Genomic DNA, 24799 nt, shown 5'->3' with positions numbered 1-24799 from the left:
TTTCTAGTTAAGCCGTTCAAACAAGGCATCTTAAGCATAAAACCATTAAAAACTCCTACAGCAAAACTGTCAGCAAAATCAGAGAAAGCAACACAGTTCAGATCAGTTAATTTTGTAGCAAGTACATGCTTTTGTATAATAAAGACCATTGTTACAAACCTCATTCTACTGTAGGATACAGAGTTAAGAAAACTGACATAATTGTATAATTTCATTACTAAGACAGCAAACTGACTGAGCTACAAATTTTTAAGATGCTTTAGCTGTAGGTTACAGTCCAAGTCTGATAGCTTTCTAATATTCTTCTGAGTGTCTCATATGAAATGTTCAGAAGAAGAAAGAACAGATTATCTACAGATGGCTACCTTGAAAAATTCATCTGTGACCAGTATTCAGTGATTTTTAAGCCAGAGTGCTCAAAAATTAGTATTTATCTGGGTAGAGAACTTGACCTTAGCTCCTATTGGCTACCAATGCATTTAGAACATCAAAAGCATTTCAAGCTTTTGAATCAAGTCTTGCTACTATCATTGAAGCCAGTTAGGAATTTTTCATCCTCAATACCGTATCTTAAATTTCTGCTGTTTCTGACGCTAAAAAACAAGCAAACAAAAAAAACCCAAAAAAACCCCAACCATACACACAAAAAAAAACCCCACAAAAAACCTTAAACCTGGTTTATACATGTCTTTCTGCACAGATCCTGTATTTAGGACTAATATCCCACAGAGGATTCTCAAAGGCACAACTGCATCACATTTTGTCTATTGGGGAATGAAGCCATTACAATACATGCATGCCAACTAATCACCTTTTTCCCTATCTTACAAATATAACTCAACCCTGAGTGTGACAACGAGTATATCCAAACTTTAGAAGGAATTTACGCTCCACAAAGTGGGGTGAAAACCAAAAAGTATCAAAATAACAGTACTTCAGTTAGGACCAGGTACAAAAAAAACAGCAAGAATTCACTAATGCTGGTATGTTTGACAATGACAGAAATCAAGATGTATCAAATTTAAAAGGGATAATAAGAATGGGGTTTTATTGCTTTATATATTATACCAATGACCAGAGGAAGGACTTCCCCTCTCTCGAATAAGGCTCCTCTTCAGCTTCTAATGTAAGTCTTCAGTATAAATGCACTAAACTGAGCCATCACAGCACATTAAAAAAAAAAAAAAAAAAAAAAACTTGGCCACTACTGATGTGCAGACAGTTACGGAAGGTATAAATTCTCTGTCACACTACTTAGACACTTGGATCTATTTGTAGCTTTTTTTAGCCATGTTACCACTTGCTAAATTTATATACATCAGGAGTTAAATGCAAAAAAGGTCATTCAACACCACAATAAAATCACCAGCAAGTTTAAATTGGTAACATAAGAAAACCAGTAGTACCAGCTGCCAAATATTAAGAGTTACAATGCTATGCTATAGGCAGTTTAATGTTTACTGCAAAGCATGAAGCTTGGAAAGAGAGAATTCAGGCATCTGTTATGTCAACTCACAGCCTACACACACAGTCTTTCAAAAGAAGTAATTTAAGTAATACAGGAACTGAAGGCTCCAAATAGGAACTGTTAAAACACATAGTTATTATTATATCTCAATTACAGTTTTAGAACAGTCTTTCCCTTTGTCTCTTCCAGATTAAGAAGCTTCTTCTAACTACTAGCAAAGTTACTTCAATAACAACACTGTATTACTATTAACAGAACCAGCATGTAGAAATGTAAAGGCAATTAAAATTTTTAAGAGGGTTCATTTGTTTAGAAAGTCATTTCCTTATTGCTAACACAGATTTATCACCTTCCTAAATCAGCCTAATTTGATTCATTTCAGATAAGGTATATCTCAAAGCATTTTTAAGGCAGTTATAACCAATGTGGAAGAGAAGCAGCTGATCCTACACAACATATAATTATGTACTCCTATCTGTAATAGAATCAATATACCTGTAGTTAAATGATATTCAATCCATAATATGGCATGGAAAGTCATGTTTCAGAACACAGATGACTTGTCCAGACTATTTCAGAAAACATACTACTCTCCTTTTACAGGATACTCTACTCTTCCATCAGGCTAGAGAAACTTTTGAAGAAGTCTAGTTAAAAGAATTACTATCTCTAGGAACTGCAGAGTGAAGCAAACTTCCATTACATTTTTTTCTGGCAGCAGGCTCCAGTACCATTGCCTAGACACATGGCATCTTTTTCAGGTGTCTGCACTGAGGCTATCTGAACTGTTTCACTTGTCATCTACACAAAAGTACTTGGCAAGAAGCAGCCACTTGGCAACTTGTAAGCTTAAAAACTCTAAGTTTTGTCCAATTCATTCTGCAACTTCAGTTCCACAGCAAGTCACTTGGACTCACTTGGACTCATTAAGAATTTAAATTCTTAATTTGCAATATATATTTCAATGCTGAAGTTTCAGACATCTTTATGGAGTAAAAACTGTTTTAATTTTGCCACTATACCAGTATCACAATACACGTTGAACTATACCTGCAAAAATTCACAGGGGAATTCTGTCAGTAAGAATGTTAAAACTAACATACAAGTAGATCATGGCAATTTTCAATAAATCAATTATTAGAGAAGGTGCTTAAGGGCATGACAGGCAGTCAGTCCCATAACGACATACATGACAGCCAAAATGATTCCAGGAAAGCATGTTAATAATTCAACATTCACTTTATGCTACTCATCATTTCAGACGTCAGCTGCAAGCCAATTTGGATAACACAGATTAAGACACCATCTCCAGCTCCACCAAAGGTTACTACTGCTCCTGTACACTGCTGGCTGCAAGATATGCCCTTGCTGGACTGAATAGTGGTGGAAACATTTTAGCACAAAGACACACTTAAAAAAACACATTAATTGTAGCAAGGGGGCAAACACCATATTCTGGCATCCCATTTATATGACAACTTGTCAAGATATTTTAAAATTATTTCTATATTCCAAAGCTCACGTATCAGCCGTACCACTTTACTACCATAAAGCTTAACCTGCATGTATTCTATACTAGTGTAACAAACTATCTGGATCAAACTAGGAATCCATAAAATAATCATGGCACACAAAGGAATACTCTTAAATACTCCAGCATTTGCAAAATGAGAACTGAAAGAATCAGATGAATTTAGCAGTTTAAAAGAAAAGCAGACAATTAGCCTGGGGATTACAGAAATAATTCAGTAAAACCTACTACATAAAAAGCAGACCCCCAACCACAAAAAATCAGAAATAGGTATGTGAATAGCTGATCTGAACTTTCAAAGAGATGCTGAACGCAGCACAACAAGTGCCAATTTCAGTAAGTTTCCACGCCTCTGAAACTGAAGAGCTGGCATTAGGCAACTAGCTGCCTATATAAAGAGCTACGTATACATTAGTCCCCAAAACATCTACCATGTCCTTCTGAGTGCCTCCAACATCACTTCTGTGACTGGAGACCATGGGTTTGTATTCTCTCTTCTATGCAAATACCTGCTCTGTAAAGCAATAGCTATGTGCTTCTCAAATCTTCAAAGAGTGGTTTGGGTTGGAAATGACGTAAAAGATCACTGTGTTCCAACCCACCTGCCACAGGCAGGGACGCCTCTTACTGGACCAGGTTGCTCAAAGCTCCATCCAACCTGGCCTTGGACACTGCAAGGGACAGGACATGCACAATTTCTCTGGGCAACTGATTCCAGTGCCTCACTACCCTCACAGTAAAAATTTCTTCCTAACATTCAAGCTAAACCTACCCTCTTGCAATTTTAAGCCATTATCCCCTGTCCCATTAAAGCACACCCCTGTCAAAAGTCCCACACCAGTTTTCTTGTAGGCACCCTTCAGGTACTGGAAGGCTGCTCTAAGGTCGCAACAGAGCCTTTTCTTCCTCAGCCTGAACAACCTCAACTCTATCAGCTTTTCCACACAAGAGAGTTGCTCCAGCCCTCTAATCAGCTTCACAGCCCCATATATATATATATGTTTATATATATACACTCCACTTTTCCCTGGGAGTGGTGTGGGAATGAAACAAAAAACATTAACATTTTGTTAAACTATGCATGTAAACTGAAGGCAATGGCATCACTGCTGAACAGTGCTAAGGGCTCCTACTACTTGACTGTGCTCTTAACTCACAGAAAGGTGACAACAGCGCAGGTGCTTGAAGCTATGGCTTTCTTAAAAGAAATGCATCTACCATTTCCTCCAAAATGCAGCAAACCTGCCCTATTTCCTGATATTTTGAAAGCGACCGAAATATTACTCAAAAGTGTGTTCACTCTCTGCATTCACAGAGAATTACAATAATAAGCTCAGCACGGGACCACAAAGCAAACGCAAGAGTTTTCTAAGACACTACCAATTTAGTACAATATTCCATATCATGAAACTTAGTGTATCAGTTTTACAATTATTAACACCTATAGTACTGAAAAGACAGAGGTGCAATAAACATTAGCTACAAGTAGCAGCCTACTTGACTATTTTAGTTAAGGAACACAGCCACAGATAGCTTATATACCTCTGATCATTAGTGCATTTCAACAGAAATACGCAGAAGTATTTAACAGTTAATAAAGAGCGGTAGCATTCTGCAGGAATAGTATAATATGCAAGACAAGAACTCAGTACCATTTTGCCAGGTCTCGGTACTCACATTTTGTGTCATTTGAACATGGACAATTTTGAAAATCCTACCTTCAACACAGTACAAAAATAAAATTTCTTCCAGATATTTGTCTTTCTGATTAAGATTCACTTTAGAGACTTTTCCTTGTATATTGGGGTGAATAAAGCAAAAGAGCCTGTGAGTCTGAAAGTGGGAAGATGGAAGAATTGACTCTAACTCAAACACTTAGTAGTCACAGTTGAACTGAAACTAATAAACTCTGTGAACCACTGGAAGAGGCCAAGATAGACAAGAAGTTCCTATTTGTCTACGGCAATGCCGCCAAACATCAAGTGACTGCTTTTCACTTGTTAAAGATGAAAGCATGATATGATCTAAGATAACCGTTCAATGGCCACTACTTCCCAAAAAATTCCCACTTTCAATACCTACCACCTTTATAGATGTCACGTAAGCAAATCCATATCCAAACCAGGAATATGTAAACCACACGACAGGAGAACCTGCCTACAATCACGTGCATATATGCATGTTTAAGTGCAGAGAGAACGGAGAAGTCTGGCATACCAATGCAATTGTTCACAGCAACACATCCACATCCTAGATGCAAAGGAAAAGAAAGACTAAAAGCTGAGATTCTGACTTATCTTAAGGCACAGAAACCATGACAAAGAAGTCTGTTACTGTCACTACAGATTTCTTTAAAAACACAAGCAGAAACAGACCTAAGCTCTCTTAGTTACAAGAAAGAAACAAAGTTGCATTTCCCCCAAACCCATGAGAAGGGCTATCACAATTAAAGCCACCACACCTTCACAGACTAGAATACTGTATCTGCAGCAAGAATCTGCCGCAAGCATTGTCTGTTCTGGAGATTGTCCACATCTAGCCTCCAAAATGACAGTTCACTTCCCTCTTTATCCAGGCTTGTGGAAAGAAACTAGTCTCAGAAAACCTGAGATTTAGTTTCAGTAGCCAGCATCCTGCTTACCCCCCCCTTCCCAGTAACTTCAAATGCTCTACAAATTGCTTTGTTTTACCTCAAGGTTCAGAATATCAAAGGCAAGTGAGAGACATGTTGATAACTATAATGTTCTAAAACTTCATTTTTGATACTAAAAAAGTATTTTTCCTTTCTTAGATTAAATGTTTATTCCATGAACGTACGTTGCTTATTCCAAGCCCACTCAATAAGCAGATTCTAATTAACTACTGCTTAATACCAAAAACAGTCAACAACAGTGATTATGTTAAAACTGTTTTATTTTGTAGCCAGTAGACCCTTGAGGAGCTTTAGTTGTAGCTGCTGTTCAGAAAGAGTATGAACCATTGACCAGCCACCCTTTAAAATTACTCCTCAACCAGTTTTCATTTGTCTAGTCATTCTCCCATTGAGACAGTAAATAGGAGTATGCTGAGGGACACCAAAACATCTTGCTCAGGTCAAAATAAAATAAAAAAGAAAAATCTCTAAAGCTCTATCCTCAGCTGAAGACCTAGTAAATTGACAGAAGGCAGTCAGGTCAGTCAAGCACAACTGACCCCAGGTAAAGTCAGGCAGACTGAAAATAGTCACCTTTTTCAAAAATGTTTTTCTATAGATTTACATAAACTACTTATTGATAGTGTTATCCAAATAAAGCATTATTTAACATTTTTATTAAGTGAAATGGAAAGCTTTCTTTATTATATAACATAGCAAGGATTCCTGAAACAGTGAACAGGAACCATCTCTACGCTTCAACAATTTGCAGAATTCAAATGTTCCAAAGCCTAGATAGGAGAACTCAACAACAACAACAACAACAACACCACAAACAAAAAAAAAACAACCAGGTCTCAACCTGTGAAACACAGAAATCAAACAAATCAGTTTCTGGCTAGTTTTCAAGGTATCTGGCTACAAGACAGTAAACAGCACAGGTTAGGAAAGGGAAAACTTGGTCTTTGTAACAGTATGTAAAATTTATTACAGAAACCGATGGCTGACAAAGAGAAGAGAAAGAAGTGGAAAAGGACAGCAAATGACCAAGAAAATTCAAACATGTTTCATTATGAACATTGTGAAGAATTTCTAGCATTGAGATTGCTTCAATCTTTTCAGACAGCTTGAATTTTTTTCCAACCTCATTGCAAGAGACCTCCAAAACTGAACGAATACAGAAACTCCTGGACACAGAATCAGCCAGAGCCTGACAAACAACTGCAAACTCTATTCTTTACTAGTGATGACATTACTCATGTTTCACCCAAAATAGTTCAGTCCCTCTGCAGTTCATCAAAACCTAGGCTTGAAACAGGCAGTGGGTAAGATACTCTAACCGCACATTAAGTGATGACAAACACCACAGTGGATGAGCTGAGGCAGTCCTACCCCTAAGGAAATCTGCAAATGTGACAAAAAGCACAGAAAAACAGCTTGACTTCCTCAGAAACTTTCTGACAAACTCCTTACCATGACCTTTGCTATGCAAAGTTTTGGTTTCTGCTGCTTTCTCATATACCTACAGATATTCCTGTCAGCAAGTGCTGGTATTTAATTAAACCGGAATGACTACTATGAAGGGAGTCATATAAACATCTCTTGCAGGCTATGCATTTGGGGAAGATCCAAAAGAGGGCATGGACCTTTTTAATTTAGTTAAAATAGATGTTTTAATGTCAACTTTTAATTCCATGCTCTTTTACTTTAGGACTACAACATGACTGGTGACACTGCTAACACTGTCACAGTTATGTGACTTCTCTATGGTCTTCATCAGCAGTAACATTCCAAGTAAACACAGAACTTGCATTCACAAGACAGGTCATTAGAAATCAAAACCACCCGTGTCAAGAACCAATGTTAGTAACTACACAAGAACCTCATTTGAAACACCTCAGCGTGCAGTCTTACAGTAAGTGAGGCTATGCTGAACTGGTAACTGCTGTAAGCCCACCTCCTGTCACAGGTAGTTTCAAACCCAGCCTTGGTACCAGTAGTTGCTCTCACATCCTCATGTAGCAAGCTTTTTCAAGAAGATAAACTAGAAGAAAATTCATCTCAGCAATATGCACCCAGCATATGCACATTACCCAACTCTCACCGCGAGATGAGACACAGCCAAGTATGAGAAGGAAGAGGATCCTGCAGATGGTCAGAAGCAGAAATTTGCAGAAATATAACAGCACTAACATACTTAGTAACTCTACAACATACTTAGTAACTCAACTTTTTCCTAAATGAAAGTCAGGATTATGAGTGGGTTCCAGAAACAAATGCCTGAGCAAGCGCAAAGGGCTAGCAACAACTCCTTTCTGTACTGTATAAACACTGAAAAGGGCTGAAAAAACAAACTCTTCTAAGGACCTTTCACCCTTAAAAGAGGAATACCAGATACTCACAAACTGGGCAGCATGCAGCAAAAATCTGTTTGGGTAGAGGGTACAAACTTCCCATAATGGGAGACAAAACCAAAGCTGCAATACATACAGTGACTCAGCTTCCAAGAAAGTGATATACCCATTGTTTTTAAACAGCTACAAAAACATAACAGTGGTGCCTGGCTGACAAAGAAGTGGATATATCTAGTGCCCAGCACTCTCACCAAGGTAGCATAAGATTTAATGACTAGAAACCAACACAGAAGAAGCTAAGCTCCAACTGAATTACATACTAGCTACATGAAGTCTCCTGTCGATAGTGTTTTGAAGACACTACCTTTTGGCAGTTGGACCTACAAAGCTTTATTGCTTTTTTTCCCCTCTTAATGTAAAAATTAATCTGGGGTCTTATCAGCTCACTCTTACTTTCCTTCTCTAAACTAAGCAGCTCAAAGTACATCTTCTCAGTCATCCCAATACCTTAAAAGAATCTTTGCTTCTTCAGCAACAGTGACACAAGTCTACCAATTCCATGGCACCTTAAATCCATAAAGCACTGAGTTTTCCACTAACTGAAGAACTTCTTACACAATTCCAGACAAATACACCCAATAACTTGCACAGTTCAGGAAAAAGCACGATAGACTAAATCTTGTCTCGTTACCCCCAGTCCTTCTCAAGAGTGGATTCAACAGGAGAAAATGAGCCCAAAGAAACCAAACATAAACAAAAATAAGGACAGAGAAAGAAGACTAATAGCTCCTCCCCATCTCACCCAGCAATATCAGTGGGAAATTTTTACTTCTTGGGTTTTACTCATGCCAGTATCAAGAAGAGTCATGATACTGCTGAAAGGCAAGCAGAGGTAGTGGCAGGCAGCAGAACTTGGTAATAAAAGGCAGTGCAGTGTATGTGCTGATAAAAATCTTTAAAATGAGGTACAGACAAATGAATAAATAGCAGATCCTCATGATGAGAGCAAGAAGGAATACTCCTCGATGAATTCTGTGTTCTGCCTACTCAAGTATTCTCTGGATTGGCTGAAGTTTTCAGTGAATTTATCCTTTATAATAAGTTCTTCAGAAAGCACTGCAGTTTTGTTCCATACTAAGAACACTACTTTTCATGTCCTCTCCTCACTTATTTCAGTCTCTCCCTTGTAGTAACAGCATCAGACTTCGACTCAAGGAAAGAAGAGGATAAACACTGAATAGAAGAAAAAAAAAACAACTCGAACAAATGAACTGTGCAGAAGAAAGGCTGCTCACAGGCAGACGTAGTTCCCCACTTATTGTACCAGTGGTAGCTTAAGATGCCGACTGCCAAAAAGAAAATAAATAGCAGAAAAGGATGATGGAGTTTCCAATACAGTGTTCTAGAACCATTACTTGACTTTAGGAAAAGGCTTTAAGCACAAATCTGAAGACTCATGACAGATCTAAGCTGTCACAAGTTCTTTGTATGCAAGAGCTTGTATTAATCGGTGCTTCAATATGCAAACAAACAAGACCTTTGGAAGAAGGGACAATAGGGAGAAACCTACTAACAAGTTTTCCACATTAGCTTCCTGTTCTTTGTCAAACTTGACAACATAATCAGGTTTCAAGTCTCAACAAACCTTAAGACACCTTTCCAAAAAATTAGTTACTTCAGTTAATGACATTGCTACCCCAAGTTTTTGTTTCTACAAAACACATCTGAATCTGCTAAACCTGAACAAAACAGAACAGTGAAAAAAGATTAATTACAGCAGTAACTGAGCCCTACATTCCCTCTCTATGCATTCTCTATATGCAGAAATACAGAAAATTTCAGACTGAAAATAGTGTGGTTGTTAAATACATCTGTGAATAGATGGCATTTTTCAAGGAATTGTTTTTTACAAATATGAATTAATAAAGTCCAATTGCAGAGTACCTTCCACAGTGACATTTTTCTAACCATGTTAAATTATGTCCCATGCCATTGGCAACAGCAGGACACAATCTAATTTCAAGAATCCTGAACTATACTGGAATTCTATTTCTTCCCCTCTGACTCCAGAAGTACAGCACTTCATGTTTCACTTCACCTTAAAAATCATGAGAAACTGTTTCAACTGATTGTAACCTTATCCCCTTCCCTCCAAAAGTCAGATATGCTAAGTTGACAGCATTCCTTTTTCTCTTTAAATTAAAATAATACTGTAACAATAGTCAAAATCACAAAATAAGCTTGTTTGTTTAACAACAGCTACTATACCTGAGTTCATTAAATATTTTAGAGAAGTTCTCTGGCCTAGAATTCCTTGTATTTGGTGTGTTCTGGTTAAGCAATTGAGATGTCATCAGATTTGATTTAAACTAGTTATCGATCTTCAACAACTCTTAACCTCCATTATTTTCACACTCAAATACTGTAAGAAGACATAAAAGTACACACATGGTTCAGCATAAGAGAAATCAAAGGCCAAACAAAAGCAGAATAAATTTATTGTTTACTATGATATAAAAACAGGATATGAAACACCGTTAGCACTACAGCTGAGTCCTAACTATCCTTTCCTTCCACATCACAAGCCTAATTATTGTTTCAATTTTAAAACATAGCAAAATGCTAAACTATCACTTCTACCACTTATGGATAAACAGATGAGCTTTTAAGGCCTGACTGCAGAGGAGACTGCACAGCTATTTGACTCCAGCAAACACTGTGAAACATCTCTTTCCAATGTAATCATCCACAAAAGTGGTATGCTTGTCTTTTCCCTGATCCCACAAATTGCTTGTAAGAAATGGACACATTGAACTGCTTCCAGTTTCTTTACACTGCAAGAGATGCACAGAATCTAAAAGAGGGCCGGTTGGAAAACCTCACACAAAGCAAACAACTCCTATTATTAATGCATTTTTTTAAACGACTGAATGCTTATGAACTGAAGGTTATCTTTTGAACAGCAGTTTGAATTGCAGTGCACTTACAGAGGATTTACAGAATAGGTTTCACGCTCCCCTCTTCCTCCCAGCTCTAGCTATTGTTTTCACAACATTGTTTTCATCTTGTTTATGTATAAAACATCCATTATTTGAAGTCTTGTGCACAACCTGCTACTTGTTTAGATAACTACTCCTCAGAGTAACATAATCAGACACAACCTAGACTTTGGATGAGTCCAATAAATTCATCCACCAGCATAAGCAATCAGCAAAGAAAAGAGCAGCAAAGACATTATCTCAGAGAAAAGGAAAAGTGAAACAAAAAAAGCTCTTGCTGTATTATGTCTCCTGGAAAAGTGATAAAGGCACAGAAAACACGACAAGCTAGCAAATGGAAAAACACCCCATCTGAGGAGTCCATTTGATACATATATAGGCAGTAGTCCCACAATTACTGAATAACACTCATTGAGCATAAATCCCACCTGTAATTAGACATTGTTAATAACCTCCTTAGAGGCGTCACTTCAGTTCTTACTGACAACACCCGAAGTGAGGTATTTGTGAGCCTTAACAGCCTGTACCGTGCACTGGGGCTCTCTTGAGCTAGATGGAGCTGCTTTACTTTCCAAGATGAGGGACTGAACACTACCTGGGGGATTCAATGGACTACCTCTGCTAGGTCTGAATTCAAGTTCTACAACGGCTGAAATAAAAAAAGAACTTCATGTTTCCTTTGAACACGAACACTCAAAAAAAGAGTACCCTTTTAGTAAAAAGCCAGCTAGAAGCAATTTTTATCAAATGTTCCAGAGAACCAAGCTTCATGTCAGACACGAGAAACCAGTGCCTGCAACTAGTACCACATCTGAAGAGAGGTCTTATGCACAAGCTGGTATGCAGAGTACCTTTTGACTAGGGTAAGATTTTCCTATTGGGAACCAGAACAAGCAGTACAGACATATTTTACTACTATACTAGGTAAAGAGAGCAGGAGAAGAAAGGACACAGAAAAAAACCCTGAGTAATATCTGTGCTACATTCACCTTTCATACCTTTACAGCTCTCTGAAGGCAGTGCTTTGAGTATAGACCCACTTCAACAGAAGCAAAAGGAACAATTTCTTCAGCTTTATACACTTGAAGACAGAACTCTCAAAACAGCCCACAGTACCACATAGTTTCAGTACAGTACTTCTCATCTGAAAAGTTTCAAAGCACATGACAGTTTCAGCAGTTTTTCAAGGTCACAAGGGCAATCACAAACACAAGGCCCTGCCCCCTCCAACTGCTAATCCACCACCGTCTAAATCCAGCCTAGCTGTACTCCAGAGACTTATGCAATGTGAAAACCCTCATTCACTTCTCTCCTAGAATCATGGTCCAAAACTACTGTAAGTAGTACCATATATACAGCTGCAATATACAACGGCAACTCTACACCTGTCGATATTTATTTGCATGTGGTTTAAAAAGCATGTTGAATACTCTGAAGAATTTTATCTAATTTATGAAGAAAAGATTTTCAGTATCCCTTAAGAAGCTGCCAAGAAGAACACAATTTCCTACTTCTAGATATGTTCCCTGAAATATTGAGGAGAATATACTTTTAACTCTTTTGGAAGAAACTTCAAACAGTGGTAATTATTTTAAAAATAAATTAAAAAAAAAACACACACACACACACAAACAGTAAAACAAGAAATAACATTATGGAAAAGAAAATAAAACCCCAGCAAGCCAAGCTACAGTGCATATTGTCTGTGTCCCCACAGTTTCACTGAAGCACAACTCAAAAGTTTACACAAGGGTAAATATTTGACAAATAATCAGGTCCTATGAGTTTTGTGGAAATAAACAGTCACATCAAGGAGAGGCATCCAAACTAGTGCCCCTTGAGGACAAGTGCAGCAGAAGCTCAGCTGTGTTACCAAAACCATCATCCCATATAGGACAAACAAACGTGCCCCAAACAAATGAGAATACTTACAGAACTCACAGTACCCTATAGCAAACCACAAGACACAAAGCCACAGGAAGTCAGGCTTCATAACTTGCTGCTCACACAGCTTCATTCTTGATTAACTGAAGTAAAACCATGAAAGAAGTACTCTCCAGAATTTGTTGTAGTATTAACGCCAGTCATTTTCACACAAAATTTCAAAATTAGGGACAATAATTTGAGAACAGATATTTAGTTACCAGTCACGATAAAGAAGCAATCCTTAGAGAGCAGCAGAACAATTTCTGCAGGCCTGGCAACACTTAGGAAGCAGCAGAGGGTAGAAGCCACTCTCCCAGCATAGCGCAGCACCCTCTGCAGTGCTCTAACATGCTTTTTAGTGGGCACAGCTGTGCTGACAGGTTGGTTTGAATTAGGAGCACGCTTTTGAAGTAAATCTGTCACCCGCTTCCTGTATTTTAGTTCAGATCTCATAGAAGTTTCTGAGCAAATGATCTGAACATCTCCAAGACTGACCTACATCAAAACCCTGGGAAGGAAAGCTTAGAACATACTCAGTCCACAGAACCAGACTACAATTAGTCTGAAATAAACCCCACGAAGTACACACACTAGGGACATTGAGTCTACCTAACTTACAGCTTCACTCTACAACCTTCTTCAACTGCAGTATACTGCTTGCTAATGTAAATATAATCAATGTGGCAGGTACTGTCCATTCATTTATGAGAGCCTCAAGCAGCAGGAAGTAAACCCACAGACTTAAGCTGCCAACATGCACCTTAAAAGTCCTAGAAAGGAGGCCTGCATAGGGTGCTCCTTTTTCTGGAGTAATGATAGCAGCAGTGTACCACCACTCATCCACTTTTGTTTCCACCCCTTTACAGGTTAGGAGTTGGAAAAAGCTAGTGGGATACTCTAGAAAAGTTTTCTGAATGAAGAAAAAAATAGCCCACCAAAGATCTACATACTTCATGCATCACCTACAATTACTGTTTTACAAAACTTTTCAAGTAACATTGAAAAGACAACCAATGGTTCCATTGGAGGTGGTGAGAGGAAAGGAAGAGCAGCATGTACGTACTGTTTTACAAAACTTTTCAAGTAACATTGAAAAGACAACTTAACCAATGGTTCCATTGGAGGTGGTGATAGGAAAGGAAGAGCAGCATGTACTCAATAATGCTTTTTATGACTTGCATATCAGTTTAACCAACAAAGCCACCCAAAACAGAGAGGTTTTATTTCTTTTTGAATAAGCTGACCAACATAATATTCATTATTCCACCTGAATCAAAACATCAGTTCTTTACAAATAGTTCCATCACTGAGATGTTCTCTCCTGTTACCAATTTTTCTTTTTCTATAAAATTTTAAATAGAAGATTATGAGTTTCAAACATATACCTGCCTTTAGCAGGACCAATAAGCTGGTGAGAACAGACCGAAGTACTGAACAGTACTGCATGAAAAATTTACAATAACATGCTACCTCCTCTGCTCAACAAATTCTTATCATAGTACTTCATTACCTCCTTGATAAAAACAATTAATTCATATGCTAACAATGCAGAGACATGTTTGCTCTACATTCAGTAAAGGTCAAGTTCCTATACTGGGGTGCAGACACAAAAGTAGGATTACTGAAGATGACATTTTCTGCTAATACACTAATCCCATGAAAACTGAAAGAACTAATGACACTTTCCTTTGTGATTTAACTGGAAGTTTGTGGTTCTTGACATGTCATTACCATACTCACTAAAAAGCCATTTAAAATTCTCCAGCAGCCCAGACTGAAACATCCTTCAGCAATGTTTTTCTGATGTTTCATGTTAACTCTTGTGAAAACAGACTTAAGCACCTAGCTGTACAATTGTTTGAAAGAAAACTCAATTAATAAAGTTATTTCCCATCAAAGATGAAGAGAATCTGTGCCAGGAGATAGTAACATAGTGACATCATAAAATGACACACTGAAGTAGTGTTAATGAGAAACTAATGGTGCACAGGGAAAAAAAAAAGAATTGTGGATAACATTTTCATAGCAGAACAAAAATACCCAGGCCTGAGTAATTTCCTTCAAAATTATAAGAAAGGGTGCTGTCTGCTGAGACACTGAATTTTCCCTTCTGTCATCATTCTCTACATGAAAACATCTCTGTGCTTTCCTTCCCAACACAGGGTTTTCCAAGAGCCAGAAGGCTAATTTAACCTACGCTCACTGGCAACCCTTGTGTTTCAACATGCCAATGATGTCTCAAGAAACTGAGATGAGCTGAACTGCTCATCTCTAGAAACTAGAGATGAGCTACCCCAGCTCAGTAACTTCTTACCATCTCATGAAGATTTTCAGACCAGTCTTCTTCTGGAGTGACACTCATAAATTCTTCCAAATATTTATCTGACTTTATCATATGCTACAAATATAAATTTGTACAAAGCTTGAGCAAATTGTAAGCAGTTTGAACAGTTTCCCACACTAGACATCTGTCTAAGGCTGAAAGACATTATCAAAACAGCTAAGGAGTTTGCAAAGTTGTCTTTCAGGTAAAAGCAGTATTGATAATCTTTCTGGAAACTCTGCATCCTTGTTCCTACATCAGGGATCATCTTTCACTTTCTCCTTTCTCAGCTTCTCTAGTCAGAGGTCATTCTATTTGGGTAACTTGTTTTTTATTAAGAAGCTGCAATTACTGATCCAGATTTTGACATTAAATTCCCTGAACATTTTATGTACACCTGACATGCTGGAGGTTGGGGCTAAACCTGATTCCTCCAAGATGCATAAAACAATTATGCTGCATTCACACTGCTAGCAGACAGTGAGAAAGGAGGAGTTACAATTCACACCCTGTACAGCTATAAGCCAAATCATGAAGACCATCACACATAAACTGAAGCACAGAATTAAAAAAGTATGACACAGGGAAAGAACCAAGACAGCAAAAACTTTGATTCCAACTGTTCTCCAAAGAAATTACCACTGCTCTCTTCTAATTTACTAAGAAGAACAATACTCAGATTGAATCACTTCAGTTGCTAAAAGGCCCAAGATCTGAAGAATGCTTCTTTTTTACAGGGCAGGGAAGTGCAGCACTGAATTCAGAGAGATCAGTGGACAAGTGACAAGAACTAAAAAAACAAACCCCAAACAAAATAGAGCATATTTAATTAAGGTAGTGGGCAGAAAGAATCAATACTAGGGGAAAAAAACCCATCTATGGACACCACGATATGCATAGCCTGTCACAGTAAACACTCTCCACAGTCAAAACATGGAGTCTGGAGCTTGGATTCTTTCACCAAGACTTTCCCATTCGCTTGGAAGAGACCATGCTTGTAAAAACCAATCGTTAGCTAACTATCTTCTAGTGCTGACTGCAAAAGAACAGCCACTTCCCACTTCCTAAGCTACAGTAGTAAACCTATATGGCAGATTTAAGCATTCCTACTGCACTGATGATGGAAGGCACTACCAAATGATCAATTTTCGTTTTCAGTGGTTTTTTTTGAAAAGAAACAAAAAAACCCCCAAGACCAAACTAAGCAACAGAAATCACACTGACAAGCCAAGCCCCTGCCCCACTGAACACTGTGACAGCATTCAGCGAGGTGTGCTGCAGCGTGCTCCATTTAAGGAGGACATTCAATACTCACTGAACACTGTTCTATGCACATCCCCATCCCTTGCTGCAGTCTAAATAAGCCCTGCTCCAAGGAGTAATACAAATACTTCATAAACACAGATTTTTACATCCACTACTAAGAGCAGATTTTAGTGCCTTTCCCTTTTGTAATATGGAAGCAAGACATTAATGCAAGAAATACCCTCTATTCTCCATTGGACTCGTGAGAGCAGTAGTTTTTGACAGTGACCATGTGAAATGGTTGTTCAACACACACATCTCACAGACTTGAATTTCAATTGCAATGGGTTTTTATTTCTTGAGACAAGTTTACTAAGTCAGAAGCACACATAAGTGATAATCATAGGGAAAGTTTAAGAGAGCAATGCACACCAAAGACAAGAGGAGAACTGGATTGTCCAGGATAACTAAAAGACTTCTCATTTCTTTCTCTTGGTCCTTACATCACTAACTGATCACCTCATGGCTGCCACTATAAAAGAAAAATGGGTTCTCAGCACCCTCTATGCAGCCCTGTCCATACTACGTTAATTACATTTCCCTCATCCTGATGTTTTGTGCCTTAATTAAATCACTGCCCTACGTAACAGCCTCCTCTAGATATCTGCAGAACAACAGATGAGGGCCTATGCAAATAAACAGAACATACTATCCCGAACTTCAGAACATGGGATACACACGTAATTAGTCCTCACTTCCAACTGATCCAAGCTGGTTTCCAGTCTAAATGGATCATCTGTTCACAAATCTCTGACCCTCAAGTGTTGATGCACTCTCTCAAACACAAGTCCAGTATAGAAGATTTCATATACTCTGGATACGCAAACTCAGTTAAGTGTTAAGGTATAGAAAATTCATGTAATAAATACATATAATGGATGTACTGGAGTCCAAGCCCACACACACACACACGAGCTTGTCTACACCACATTAAGTGCTTTTAGTTAGCTGCTGACCTGTCAACGTCATGATGAGTGCTAGTTTCAGCAAAAGTTTACCTTTAAAGTTAATGGTCAATTTATCCAGTGAAACAAACAGAACAAAATAAACAAACAAAAAAGCACTTTACCAGAAACCCCTTGATTGTCCTGTAACCTCCTTTAATCCAGTAATATTCGTAACAGTACTAAACGGCCTCATCACCTTTATTCACTTTTTTAATTTTCACCAGGTGTCATAATTATAAAATACTTCTCTCCATACTATGAGCAGCAAAGAATCCCCACAGCCTCCAACCTGTACAGGACCCTGGAGCCAGTTCATCATCCCTCCCCCACACCATTTCAACTTTTCACAGCCTCAGCCAAAAACGCCTGCCTCCTCTCTCTATACACAGACTAACTAACTCAGCAATACGAAAACTCCAGTTTCCCTTTTGCACAAATACCATTCCCCTGATACACACATGTATACATATCCTAACATAATCTTCACCCTGTGTACACATTCATCCTTCCCCCCGTTTTCAACCATACCCAAACATCCACCCAAGCCCCTACACTTTCTTATAGTCCACAGTCATCCTGGAAAATTTACCTACAAGAAGACAGCATTGATGATCTAATAGACAGAAATTTAGAATGCCTGATGCCTGTCAAAAATATATACAACTACAGTTCTACAGCTCCCCAGCACATGTGCAGACTTTTCTCCAAAAAGTACTATCATGATCCCAACACTGGGCATTTGCTACATGTTTTCCCATTTGTATTCCATGAACCAAACAACAAACTTTCCATTTCATTACAGGTGAAACATCAACTCACAAGTCCTCTCAAGTTTCCAGGACACAGACCACGTTGCTCTCCGCTCTGTCTATCTCCACACACCAGACAGAGAGCTCACCGAGCTGGTGACAGCGGGGCATCTCTCTCAGCTCCCAGTGTGAGCAGGAGACAAACCAAAGCACAGCAGTAGGAACACGCATGACTTGCTGTCCACATACCAGCTCATATTACACACGAAGGTCTCACACATTAAGTTTAACCACAGTGGCCACGAAACAAAACAAGTCCAGAACCTTGTAGCAACCTGTTACCACTGTGCCTGTAACTTGTACACAGGCTTCCCTACCACCCAAAGCCTCCCTCCTCCACAGCCTTTAGATGCCTGCCAACTTACCACCTTATTTCTCACCACATACAGAAGCCTGTTTACCTATTACTCCTAAATTCACAGGCCTTCCTGTACCACTACTCCCAAACACATGTGGTTTCACCCACCACCTGCATCCCCCACGGTATAAACACATCCCTCAACCTACCGCAGCACACAAAACAGGTTACAGATTTTTCTAGCTGCCTCCATCTCAACTCATCAAAATGACGCCCTCCTTCCGAGAGAGGTATTACTGTAAATTACAGTAAAAGTATATCCACTGGGTTCGCAGAGCCCAGAAGCTCCAAACTACGAGTAAGAACTGCCTTCAACTCCTTTCGCCTAAAGACTCCCAGGCACTGCCCATCTGCCTGTGATTTCATCCCCAGCTCGTCACAAGCACGACAGCTTCTCCCCCGACCCCGGGGCCGTGCCCGCCGCTCGCTCTCTGCCCCCAGCCGCACGGCCCGTCGGTGACACGGCCCGGCCCGACACTCCCCAGGGCCCGGCCAATGCACGTGCGCGGGCCCGGCCCACCGGCCGCCCCCCGGCCCGGCTACGGCCGCAGCCGCCGGCACACGCCGGACACCTCCGGCGCCTTCCCCGGTGCCACCCAGGCGAGGCCAGGCCTGCCGGCCCCCCAGCCCCAGGGCCGTGCGGGGCCTGGGCCGTGTCAGCGCAGTCCCGGCCGTCTCTTCTCCCGCGGCAGGAGGAAGGCGGCGGCCGGGCCTAGCGGCGCCCGCTCGCTCCCGGGAGCCGCACCCGCCGGACACCGTGTTCGCTGCCTCCCCCGGCACCGCAGCCTCAGCCCCGGCCCCGGCCTGCCCGCTCAGCCCCTTCCCCCGCTCTGCCCCGGCCGCTCTCTCTACCTGTGTGCCCCGCGTCCCCCGGCGCCCGGCGGCGCTGCGGGGTCCGGCGCGGGTGCGGGCGGTGCTGGCTCGGGCTCAGGTGCGCGCCGCCCCGCGCTGGCCGCCGCCGGCCGCCGCCGCCGCCCGGTCGCGCACTCGGAGCGCCGCCAGCAGCGCGGACATGTTGGAGCCGCCGTCCCCCCGCCCGCGTCACCGCGCTCGGGAGAGCTGGGCGGGGCCAGGCTCACCCCGCCCGCCCCATCCCGCCGGCCATTGGCCGTCGGCCCCGTCGGCACAGCCCTTCCTCGTTGTCATTGGCAGATGCGTTCGCCGCTCACACGCAGGCCCCGCCCAAAAGCTTTTCTCTGATTGGGGCTCCCCCGCCTGCTTTGGTAACTATTGGCTGCGGCTCTCGTCAGTCAAGACGACAGCGCACGGACTCCGTCTTTCTCCGCACTTTTTTTTTCCGGCCTCGCAGCCTCGGGCAGGACTGACGGAAGCGGCTGTCAGCGAGCGCCCTCGCCCCTCCCTGCCTCCCTCCCGCCGCCACATCCCCTCCCTCCCGGCGGCGCGGTTTGCCTGCAGGCCATTGGCTCCCAGCGCCGCCACTCCCGCAGCCTCTCTCGCCCCGGCCGCCGCTTCGCCAAGTGGGCGTGAACCGACCCGCTGAGGCCTTTTTTTGATTGGTCGCTGCTCCTGCCAATCAAGCGCGGCCGGCGGGGCAGCGGAGCGCGGTCCGGCCCGCGCGCCGAGCCGCTCCGCACGGCGATTGGTCGCGGGGCGGGTGAGAGGCGCGCGACCTCCCCCGTGCCCCACGGGGGGCAGTGGGGAGTACCCGTATGTGCGCGCGATTACATCACCACCAGCCAATCAGGGCGCGCGGGGGCAGGTGTCCCGCCCAAAGGTGGGCGGGGCCTGGCGCCCCAGGCGGGACCCGCTGCGCCTCGCACGGCCCGGGAGGCGGGAGCTGGAGCTGCGGCGGGCGCCCGTCGGGGGTGACTGGGCTGCTGGCGGTACTGCACCAAAGAGCGACGCTGGAGGTGTCTCGGTCCTCTGCGTTCCCATCTGCCCGCGGGGCTCGAGTGCCGTGTCCCGGCTCAGGGGACACAGGGGCCGCGGCCCCGCTCGGTGCCCGAGTGAAGCGTCTCGGGGTCGCCCGTGGTACCCCACCGAGCCTGCTGACACCAGGGCCGCCTGAAGAGTAGAATCACAGAATCGATCAGGTTGGAAAAGATTCCTGAGTTCATCGAGTCCACCCCCTGACCGATCACCACCATGTAACTAGACCGTGGCACCGAGTGCTACATCCAGTGTTTCCTTAAACATCTCCAGGGATGGTGACTCCACCACCTCCCTGGGTAGCCCATTCCAATGTCTAATTTCCCTTTCTGTGAGGAAATTCTTCCTGATGCCCAGGAAACCAGCCTAAACCTCCCCTGGCAAAGCTTGGGGCTGCTTCCTCTCGTCCTGCCACTCCTTGCCTGGGAGAAGACGCCGACGCCCACAACCTACTTCGGTGCTTGTGGAAGGCGATAAGGTCACCCCTAAATCTCCTCTTAGCCCTGAGTCCCGGCAGGTGGGAAGCGCAGGAAGGGGCAGCTGCTCCCGCCGCCCGCCGCTGGGGCTGCAGCGACAGCCTCGCCGCGGGAAGCCGTAATGGACACCCTGCGTTCTCCCTGCCCTTCGCCTTCTTTCTTGCCCCAAAGCAAAACTGTTTATTTAAGAAAGAACATGAAAATCTGTCTGATCCCTCGTAATCCCGTGCTATTCCCACCTTTCTCAGTCAATGGCTGGCTGAAGCCAGCTGCGGTTCACCTCGCTGGAGAGGGACCCACTCCTGCCCCTACAGCTCTGTGTGGCGGTTCACCTGCTGCAGTCACACCCTATAGGCTTTCCTGGAAAGCTGGAAGGGATATCCTTGCCTTACATTCCCGAGAACCCAAACTTTAGAGTGCTCTCTGTAGAAATGGCATAATAATTCCCACACCGTAGTTCGCTGATGCCTCTGTCCCTTTCCTTACACTGGGGCGTTTCCTCCCCACACACTGAATACATCGGCATGAGCGAACATCGCAGGACTTGAGACCACGGCTCTAAACACTATTTGTAAAGCATTTTTATTTATTCTTCTATTCATTTTCTGGAGTGTTTGCAAAAGGAACTGACCCTCAAAAAGATGGGAGCTTTTCTATCTGGAGTTGAAATTCTCTCCCAGTCTTCCACATAGGCACATGATGGGATTATTTTTCCAGGGCCTCCGGAGTGATGTCCACAGTGCAGAAAACACCATGCACTTTCACCTCCAAGGTCATGGGCACCACGACTCACGTTAGAAAATCCTTGCACAGAGCTCTGAGGGCGCTTTTTCGCTCATGTGGCTGATGCAGCTGCGGCTCTAAGAGCCGATGCTTTGCTCTCTGTGGGTTCAAATGCATTTACTCCGCACCGAGAAGATGGGATAGTTCACCCCTGTGTGCCAGTGCTGCTTCCCAGAGCTCCCTACCAGTTGATAGAGCTGAATGAGAATGAAACCTAGATTGCCTCAGCACAGGCACTCGTGAGCCAGTTCAGAAAGAGCCAGAATGCTGAGACTGCGGTTCCCCTTCTGTCATAGAAAACTTGCTCACAGACAAGCTAATTTGAGTGCCCAGACCCAGCTGCCAATCAACCTAGTTAACTTTGCAGTGTCCACATGATCTGGGACTCAAGGTACTTTTATATAGCTAGGGATCTTTTTTTTTTTTTTTCCTTTCCTCAGGCTTATATCTCATAGTCATTTAAATATAATTCATGTATTATTAAAGCAATGACAAATCTGCCTAAAAATTGCTATATCTTAGGGTTGATTAATGCAAAATTTATTTAGCCTAGATATTTCTTGGATTTTTGAAACTGTTTTTATTTCAAGAGGTTCACCAGGAATTTTTTGAGAGCTTGACACTTTTTAAAGTAATGGTATATTCTGCACAGATTTCAGCAGGTATGGAACTGGGCTGTAATTTTATCAGGTCCCTGTTTACATCCTCTGCTTCTTGGGTACCTGCCAGAGAGATACCCTGGGTAGCATTCAAAAATTTTGCTCAGTATTTACATTGTATACTCAGTTACTACTGACTCTTTCCTCTAATTTACTGCAGCAGCCACTCTTCCCCCAGTGACAACTAAAACAATAATCTACAGAAATACTACAAGAAATCACAAATTAGGCTTTTAGTTGTCATTCAAACTTTCTTACCCTGCCTTTCTCCTTGCTTCTAGGTTTTACAGGGGTTCTGATCCCCTTCCTTTCACCTACAGCTCTAATTTCATATATGGTTTTATAACAAATTTGAAAAAGTAAAATACTTGCTTTCCATATCATCTCACTAGCTGTACAACCTTTACAATTCTTTGGGAAGAATGGACTTCCCAAAATAATAAATATTACCCTACATTTTCTCTAAAGTAATAAGTGATATCCCCTACTGCTTTTCAAACATGACCTGCTTAAATGTTAGAGATTAACTGAAAACTGTGCACATGAGTCCATAGCCCTGTGTAAACAGCACATTCCTAATCAGTAGAAAATGTGCATATCTGGCTGGTTTCTGTGGGCTAAAACTCAACACTGGTGTTGCTCAAGAGGTGTGTGTGGCAAGAAGCAAGCAGCAGTGACAGGCAGCAGGGGCGGGCAGTGAAGTAATAAGTAGGTGAAATAATGGTTTGTATGTGGCAATGTGGAGTTAATGGCTAATCCAGGGATTTTGTGCCATTTCATGGCTGGCTCCAGTTAAGCTTTGTTAAAGATTACCAAGGCAGGATATTTGTGGGAATACTTGTGTGTTGGATCAAAGGTGATGTGTGCATGCCTGAAAGAGTCGGCATTTTTTAATACCTGCAATGCCCATTTTATTCTTAGTGGTGATGAAAATAACTGTGAGCTACAGAAATGGTAACAAATGGGAAATAGATAGTATGGGATAAAGGTAATTTGCAAACAGTTTTGATACTCCTCTAAAGAGGAATGAACATGAGTTCTTCTACAGGGTTTTTAAAATCCCCATTTTTGAATGTTCTATTGCTACTGGTGAGGCAATTTGTCCTTTTAGCAGTAGCTGTTGACAAATCTCAATAATTACATTTGTTTAATGTTCAAATTAATGAGCTGTAAATCAGGTCCTGGCAAAAATCAATAGCTTTGGGAAACTACTTGATCTGACAGTGTTTTCATGTAATTTTCTCACATTTTACCCTCTGTTTTTTAAAAGTTAGCTGGTTGTCTGAAGCATGTATGCATCTAGTGTTTTAACTGGCCTTCATACTAGTTTGGTAAATGGTGACTGCTCTGGTTTCACAAGAAGGCATTCTCAGACACCAACAATATTTATGGTACATGGTTACTTTTTTATCTGCAAAGCAAACAAACTCTTTCATTTTTCAGCTGAGTACACTTCCCATGGAAACTAATTCACTAAACAACAGTAGTTAGTTCTTCACCACTTGCCTGTGTACCCCTTCTAGATTACACCATCTGTGAAGAAAGGAAGGAAATCACCACAGATAAGGTCATCCTCACATTAAGAAATGAACAAGGAAAATTTTGAAAGTTTCATGTAATATTTTGCCTTGGTTTTGCTCAACAAGAGGAAGATTAAATGTTTATACAGCAGTGAGGAATAGAAAGAATGTAGGATGGGTAGCAAATAAAAAAGGACATATGCAGACAAAGGCAAAAATTAATGTTACTGTGTCAAAATGTAATAATTGAAAAGTGGATATACTATTTCCAGTACCTTGGGGAAAAAAAAAAAACATGGAGGAATTTTAGGAAACAATTCAGGACACCCTCCTTGTGATAAAAGAACACTCAGCTCCTAACCAGAACATGTGGATTAGAGGGAATTTGTGGTTGAGCAAACATAGAAGTAAAAATAAAAGTGTGTAGTAATAGTCTATGTCAAAGAAGCGATGCTTTGCAAATAAAAGGTGAATAATAAAGCAACTCAAAATACAGTTCTGATATATTTTTGGAAAAGATGGTTGCAGATTTTACTGAGAGAAGAGGGCCCTAAGATCATTCCAGACTCCAGGTGGAAAGTTTGGCGGTAGTTAGAAAAGTCCATATTGCTGAAGAGATGGTACTGCTTGGTTCAAAGAAATAGCCAGTGAGATTTCAAATTCTCATTTGATAGAGAATTTATCTGGAAAATCAGGTTGATAACATCAGGTTGATGTTATCCAACCGTGACATAATAGTGTAAGAAGGAAGTGATATTGCTTTTGGTTGAGGAAGAAGTGGGGTTTAGAAATAGTCTACATCTGATTCTAAAATTAAAT

The 24799-nt window shown here is 41.6% G+C and overlaps 1 protein-coding gene across 5 annotated transcripts in view; it reads right to left on the bottom strand.

Moving 5' to 3' along the window:
- The window catches only part of PPM1B (protein phosphatase, Mg2+/Mn2+ dependent 1B), a 61190-nt gene extending 41512 nt beyond the window's left edge, over positions 1–19678 (bottom strand). For 2 of the 5 annotated variants that reach the window (XM_041476830.1, XM_041476831.1), the window contains exon 1: positions 19505–19678. The gene's annotated coding sequence lies outside the window, so the exon portion shown is untranslated. The remainder of the gene's footprint in view (positions 1–19504) is intronic. The other 3 variants (XM_041476827.1, XM_041476828.1, XM_041476829.1) reach the window with 3 other exon arrangements.
- Positions 19679–24799: the final 5121 nt, after the last annotated feature.

Source organism: Pyrgilauda ruficollis, unplaced genomic scaffold (genome assembly GCF_017590135.1).
Source record: "Pyrgilauda ruficollis isolate IOZ18807 unplaced genomic scaffold, ASM1759013v1 scaffold4, whole genome shotgun sequence".
Taxonomy (NCBI): Eukaryota; Metazoa; Chordata; class Aves; order Passeriformes; family Passeridae; genus Pyrgilauda; species Pyrgilauda ruficollis.
The sequence above is the reverse complement of the archived record's forward strand: the minus strand, read 5'-3'. Positions and strand labels throughout refer to the sequence as shown.